The following is a 7,094-nucleotide window of genomic DNA, read 5'->3' on the forward strand; positions in this document are numbered from 1 at the left end:
AAGTGCAATCACTAATTGGCTCGCCACATAATATAGAGAAACACGCTGTGACCACCAGATAATGCTGGAATTAAACAAGATGGCAACAGCGACTGCAAAAGGCAACCCAGCAAGCAGCCTGATCACTGCTTGGGTGATGGCTCCATCCCAGTGGGGTTGGGATGTGCAGCACACAATGGGGCCTTTCGGGTGGTGATGGCAAAAGGGCAGTTTGGCACCCACCGAGTGCTGCTGCTTGTGGAGAGATGCTGGCTGTCACCAAGGAAACCAGGGATGGCTGGAGAGACCTGCTGCTGCTCTGGGGAGGGATGTCAGCAGTCAAGTGGCACTTCTGCAGCTGGGAGCTGCTCTAAGGGGTGAGGACACAGCTCCGGCCCTGCCCAGGGGCACTTTGCATTCACTTCCAGGGATGGGTTTGAGCTGTTACCATCTGGATGTGGGGGGGGGAACATCAGGCTCTGGGGGTGGCTGGGAGGGGAGTCATGCACTGGGGGGAACTTCCCAGCCGGCCAGGGATACTTGGAGGTGGGAAGGGAGATTGATGGGAACATCACTCCATCTCCTCTGGAGGCTTAACTGCCCCTTCACCCGTAGGCTGGATGCATTCACAATGCCTTACCTGCTCCTGGAGAGCTGAGCAGTGTGCTGGTGGATGCCCCATCCACGGCTGTACCCAAAGTCAGACTGGATGATGGGCTCTGAGGACCTGATGGAGCTGTGGGTGCCCCTGCTCATTGCAGGGGGTGGGACCAGGTGGCCTTCAGAGCCAGCACCCAGTGCAACGCCTGCACTACACAGAGCAATGAGAAGCAGGAAATCACACAGGATTCACCCCCGCAACACAGAAAACCTCACATTTCTCACTGCTAGCAATGCTTTGGACAGCTGATGACAGGAGAGGCTGCGCAGCCTTCACAGGTTTGGCACAGGAGACGCTCTCAGCACTTCAGCCTCAGTCTGAATCAAAACCCCAAAGCAGCCCCATGTAGGGGGGCAGTTCAACCCCCCCCCCCCCAGCCAACCCACTGCACACACACACCTCCCCCCCTCTGCTCAGACTTAATTGCATTTATCCGTTTCCATTTTTGAAACAACGGGGAAGTTAGCAAAAGCAGAATACTTAAGCACAGCTAGTTCGCAGCAATATAATTCTCTTTAATCTTTTAAGCATTTGACAGTATTTGCTTGAAAGAAGGAGCAACAAGTACATAATTATTGCACTAATTAAGCTGCCAAAACACAAGCATGCTGCAAGAGCACCTTTGAAGCAGTGAGCTCTCGATTCATTAGCATCTGCTGTAAGCTTATTAATCACCTAACAGGCAATTAGCAAGCTGTTACTGTTTGAGACTAGTATGTAAATAAATTCTTGGGTTAATTTCTTCCTCTGATAATAAAGAAAACATTATGAAAATTAGCTAAGCGACAATGTAAATGATCTTGACTGTTAATTATATGATGGTGTTACATATGCGGCCGCCGTACCCGAGATAAGGGATGCACCTCTCACTTTGCGTATGGGTTTAAAAATAAAACTGTTGACATAGGGAAGAGGGAGGCTTTCTGCATCACAGTCACAGATGTCTGCATTTAGCGAACCAAAACGAGCCGCCAAACAACTGACACTGCAGAATTAGCAGCCGGGTGATGTGCAGGCAGCAGCACAGTGTGCACAGCTCAGCATGCAGGGCCTGCAGCCATGGGCAGGGGCACAGGGCCACCCATAGCCCAGGGTGTGGGCACCCAGAACTCTGTGGGTATGACACTGTTGGAAGTGATGGGAGGTCAGAAGCAGAGCCCCACCTGCATAATACTGGTTGATATTTCAGAACAGAGAGTAGATTTTTTTACTCTCCTCATTTCCAATTTTCCCATCACTTTGTGACTCGGATGAGATTATTTACCTGTGAGGCCACCCGTTACCACTGCCAACGCAGGCTGAAGGCACTGATCCATTATTAGCCAGAGTAACAAACTGAGGGCTCCCCTCTCCCAGTGCATCACCTCCTCTGCTCCTATTGCAGCAACATTTGCTCATCCACCAACAGAAACCCAGAGCAGGGATCTGCCAAGCAGGGCAGCTGTGGGTAGAAGCACAAACCTCACACCAGGAGCCCTGGTGTGCCACCAGCCCTGGGATGCAGGCACAGCCCTGGCACAGCACACTCCCATCCCCAGCTGTCACAAATCTGCTCCACCACAAGCTCAGCCTGACAGCATCCTCTCCCCAAAATCCTCCCCGCTCCTTGAAACCTGCTCCAACGAAGCAGAAAACTAATTACAGCGCGCCGTGCACCCGCTGGAGTGAGGAATTACCAGCAGCAGAGGTTACTTAATAATCTTATTAATTTAAACTATTTTATCACTATCTTTTGCCCCATCGTTATGCACACAAAAGGCTGAATGTTTCACAATTAAGAGACTGAAACAAAAAAAATATAATGAAAATTAAGTGAGGGATGAGGCACTTCCCAGCATCCCCGGGCAGCACTGAGCTCTCAGTCCTCTCCTCCAGCTCCAGTGCCACCCCAGTGCCATTTCATAGCATCATAGAATGGCCTGGGTTGCAAAGGCCCACAGTGCTCACCCAGCTCCAACCCCCTGCTGTGTGCAGGTCACCAACCAGCAGCCCAGGCTGCCCAGAGCCACATCCAGCCTGGCCTTGAATGCCTACAGGGATGGGGCATCCACAGCCCCCTTGGATAACAGGGAGGAAAATAATGCAGATAAAACATAAGCTGTGAGTTGTTCAGTTCCAAAAGATCATTTTCCTTTTCCAGAAGTGAGCGCCAGAGCTTTAGAACCATGGCGTGAAAGCAAAAGGACAAGGAGGGAATGGCTTGTAAATGGGTTTTTAGTACGAGCAGCGCTTCAGTTTTATGGTCGGTGGCTGGAGATCCCTTCAGAGCGATGTGCTAAGAGGTTATTTTGGATCCAGCTTAGAGAGTGCAGCAGTTTGGCCCATTAAAAAGTAAATTTTTCATGTCAAGAAACAATCTCCTGCAGATGGAGCGCTCAGCTGTGAAAAAGAGCAAAAAATCTGGGTCAGGAACACGGCATGTGCACAGCAGCTCTGCAAAGAGCTCCTCGTTCCAAAGGGATCTGCGTCCTGTGCACATCTCCCAGCACAGGAGCAGGCCCAGCAGCACTGCACTGTGTGCTCCAACCACTTGTAGCCATCCAGCACGGCTCTCCAAGGCCCCATCTCCACTATGGCAGGCAGCAGAGCTTTGCTAAGGGTCTGCTGACAGATGAACCTTTGGCTCCAAGCAGCTCCAACCAAAACCATGTTCCACTGCACATGCAGCACCCAGCTGTGACGCACTGCAGGACGGCTCCTCTCCTGCCCCGTGTTCGTTTTCCCTCTGTTCAAACACAGATAATTGCTGAGCAGGAGCCACGCAGCATCCCGGTGCATCACCTCGTCTGTGTAAGGGAGATACAGCCTGCGGCAGCAAAAGCTGCTCGCTTTGAATCCACCTTCACTAAAATAACACATTTAAATAATAAAAGAGCTCATAAACACAGCATTGTTTTTTTAAAAGCATTAATTGAAGCCATCAGCAGCAAAGTGCTGCTCCCACAGCAGGAGCCTCTGCCAGCAGCGCTCAGAGCTTGGAGGGGCATCGAGCACCACCTCAAGCAGGAAAACGAGCAAACATTCAGCACAGAAAAAAGGTTCGAGTGGAGCAGATGGACAGTCCTTGGTCAGGAGGTGCAGACCCCAAAGAGGAGCTGGGATGCCACACTCTCCTGCACCATTCCAGCCCGGCATCCCTCCCTACAGCATTCACCAAAGCACCATCCGTGGGTAGGGATGTGCTGAGCCAGCCCCACCACTCCAAGTCCATGCAACAGTGGCTGAGTGAAGCGTCCCCATCCCCAGGAGCCCTTCATTGCTGCCAGAGGACACCAGGGGTTGGGTGAGACAACAATAAGGAGGCAGCACAGAGCACAAGGCAAGGGCTTGGTGCAGGGGATGGCTTTCCATCATGCCCAGCAATACCAGGCCAGCAATGATTGCGATACAGCCACTGTAAATCAGCACAAGAAGGGAGAGCATTCCCCAGCAAACACACCGTGAGGTTTCTCACCTGCAGAATAGGGAGCGCAGAAGCTTCAGAGTTCACTGAACGCAACCCCTGTGCCGAGCTGTAGCAATTCGGCACCGTGCAGCGGTGCTGGCCGATCCCTCTGCTCTTAGTACAAGAGTTTTTTGCTCTCCATTCGTCACAGCGGTGACTGGGGCTGCGGGGAAATGGAGCAGAGCGGACCCCCAGCACTGCGCTCTGCCCTCCTGCGCCGCCCCCTGCCCGATCCCACCCCGCAGCGCTATGGGAGGAGGGCGCCGTCAGCGGCACGAAGTCTGTGGTCCTGTATGGGAAATCCGCTTTTGTAGCGTCACAGAACGGCTCGGGGTGGGAGGGGCCTTTAAAGACCACCTGGTCCCACTCCCCTGTGATGAAATGAGGCGCCTACGGCTCCAGCAGGTGCTTGGAGCCCATCCAGCCTGACCCTGTGTGCAGGGATGGGGCACCCACCGCATCTCTGAGCAAGCAGAGGAGGGTGGTAGGTCAGTGTGATGCACACCGTGGTCGTGGTGGTCGATGTTTTTGCTCTGCGTGGAGCCTGGTGGCAGCAGGAGTGAGAAAAACGAGGGCAGTGCCACGATGGATGCGGCCACCTCAGCATTTCTCTCCCACCTCACTCACAACCAAAGCACTGCCCAAAATGTTGTGCTATGTCAGATCCAGTCCAGTGATACAGCTGCCCAAAGGGGCCTTTGGGGGAGTTCTGTCTGTGCTGCTCTCAGGGCTGTCTGGCTTCCTTCCAGCTCCGGAAAGAAACCCCAGGCCTCTCAGGTTAGCTCGATGTTACGTGCTGATACACCAACAAGAGCTCACCTTGTCGGCTTTAGGAATCCATCAGTCTTCGGTGAGATAACGAGCACCAGTCTGGCATTTTTTCCAAGATCTACTGATATTCTGAGCTGCTCTGACCTCCAGGCTTGATTTTGCAGGCAGGCAACAGAAGACTTCAAAGGCTTCTGCCCTCATCTGTTAGGAAATTCCTCCCAATACCCAGAAGCATTTGGCACAGCGGTGCTGCCAATGAGCCCGAGCTGGGCAGGGTGGGGTGGGGACAGGCCTGGGGCTGTGCTGCGGGGCTGCTCATCCCCATCCCAGCTCAGCACTGGGCAGAGCTGCGGATCCAAAGGATGAGACTCCGAGCCAAGGCTGAACCCAGCGTCACGCTCCAGCTCCCATGCACAGAGCCTCTCCGAGCTGCTCAGCATTCCCCAGCACGATGCAAAGCAGAGAGAAAAGCTCCATCATGCCGACTCCTCGGGGACTTTACCTCGGATGCCCCAAGCGGAGCCCAGCTCTCTGATTGGAGCTCAGCACAGAGATGCAGTGCGGGAGCACAGATTGCGCTACAGAACTGGAGAGGGACTGAGTGTTTTCAGCAAATTACCTCTGTTATGAGCCTGGCCATAAAAATCACCTCGCAAGTGAATTTAGCTTTTCCTCTCTCCGTGCCCAATCAATTAGCACATGAGTAATACCAGGCCCATTAGGGCAAACCGATGCCGGGGGTGTTATGTCATCTGCTATAGAAATGATTGCTTAATATACCAGTTGGCTCCAAGGAACTCTTACCCATCGCACAACCCTCTGAAATCGATAGCAACAGTCAAACTATATTGTTTCAAACAAGAGTACTGCTGGGTAGCTAAGTAAGCTCAATATCAGTGCTTGTGATCTCAGACACTTACCGGGCTATAAATAATACAGGAGAACAACAGCAATGGAGAACATTCTACCCAGAAGACGGGGCTGGCACAAGTCGTACAGGGAGGCAGCGTGGGGTGCAGAAGGGCAGGGCTCGGGGCAAAGTGTCCCTATGGTATTTGGTGTCCTCTGCAGCTCAGCAGAACGAGCTGTGCTGCTGCATGCACATCCATGCACACATCCAGCTCCCAGTGCTGCAGGCAGCACCAGGGCCACCGTTACTTTAAAATATGCTTCACGAGCCAGAAAGGAGCAAAGCACAATGATGAAGGTCGACCTAAAGCAGCTGGATGTGGTGTCACTGTGGGTCTGTTACAGCTGAGCTGCATTTTCATCACCTCTTCCCTCTCCCAGCATGGATCATCACTGGCTGTTGGGGCTGGACAAAGGCTGGAGCCAGTGGGATGGGACCATGTGGCACCAGGCAAATGCTTTGCTCCGGGTAGAGAAAGAGCTAAAAGCAGAAGGAGAAAAGCTCCTCTGCTCACCCTGGGGAAGGGAGTTCACATCATAAGCGCAGGACAAAGCACTGCTGATATTGGGGCTGCCAGAGGATTTGAATGGGATTGGCCTGGGCTAACAAACTGTGGTCAAAGCTAATCTCTGATTAGCTATACTGAGGAGATTTAATTTAGTTTAAAGCCTTACCTGAAATGCAGAACTGGGTATTATTGCATATCTGACCGAGGCCGCTGTGTACAGCTGAAGTATTTATAGTAGAATTAAAACCTCTCTGAAAGCAATCATCCAAGGAGCAGCAAAATTGATTGCAGCGGTGCCGCTTCCAAACATTCAGAAAACATGAGTCAGTCTCCAAAATGTCACAAGATTTTAAAATGTAATATATTTTGTCTTATTTTTATTTAGTTTGCCAGAGCGCTGCTCAAATTTTCAAGCTGCAAAAGGTTGAAACCTGACTCTGTGCTGAGGAAATGGAGATTTGCACCCAACGTGATTCAGGCAGCCTGGGCTTTAATAAAAGGCTTCTGCAGCACCACTTCCCTGGGAAATCAGAGTGTAGGGGAAAAAGTCACCTAACTAATTCTTATTAAAGGCGAGCTGCTCTCTCCTCATCTCCTGTGAGTGTTCTTGATTAGCTAATAAATGATTAATTGTGCCAAGAAAAGCCGGCTCCTTCACCTCCTCCTTTCATCCACCCGCCGCCTCCAGGGCATTTCCAATGTCACAGCAGCCCCTGCAGCCCCCCTGGGCCGTGCCAAGACCCCCATAGCAATGGCTTCCTTGCTGCAAGAAGGGTTGGAGGGAAGCAAATGCATCTCCACAGCCACAGAGCACGGACAC

At 52.1% G+C, this 7,094-nt stretch overlaps 2 long non-coding RNA genes across 3 annotated transcripts; one reads left to right on the forward strand and one right to left on the reverse strand.

Moving 5' to 3' along the window:
- Positions 1-2,748: 2,748 nt before the first annotated feature.
- On the reverse strand, positions 2,749-4,362 carry LOC107318885. The gene is made up of 2 exons (XR_001557574.2): positions 4,095-4,362; positions 2,749-3,019 (listed from the first exon to the last, which is right to left on the reverse strand). It is a non-coding gene; the product is annotated as an uncharacterized LOC107318885 (long non-coding RNA).
- A 33-nt stretch (positions 4,363-4,395) lies between these two features.
- Positions 4,396-6,865, forward strand: LOC116653926. 2 transcript variants are annotated; one of them, XR_004308582.1, is made up of 3 exons: positions 4,396-4,573; positions 4,835-4,935; positions 5,021-6,653. It is a non-coding gene; the product is annotated as an uncharacterized LOC116653926 (long non-coding RNA). The 2 variants fall into 2 exon arrangements; XR_004308581.1 differs by lacking the exons at positions 4,835-4,935; positions 5,021-6,653 and adding an exon at positions 6,660-6,865.
- Positions 6,866-7,094: the final 229 nt, after the last annotated feature.

This window comes from Coturnix japonica, chromosome 10 (genome assembly GCF_001577835.2).
Source record: "Coturnix japonica isolate 7356 chromosome 10, Coturnix japonica 2.1, whole genome shotgun sequence".
NCBI lineage: Eukaryota > Metazoa > Chordata > Aves > Galliformes > Phasianidae > Coturnix > Coturnix japonica.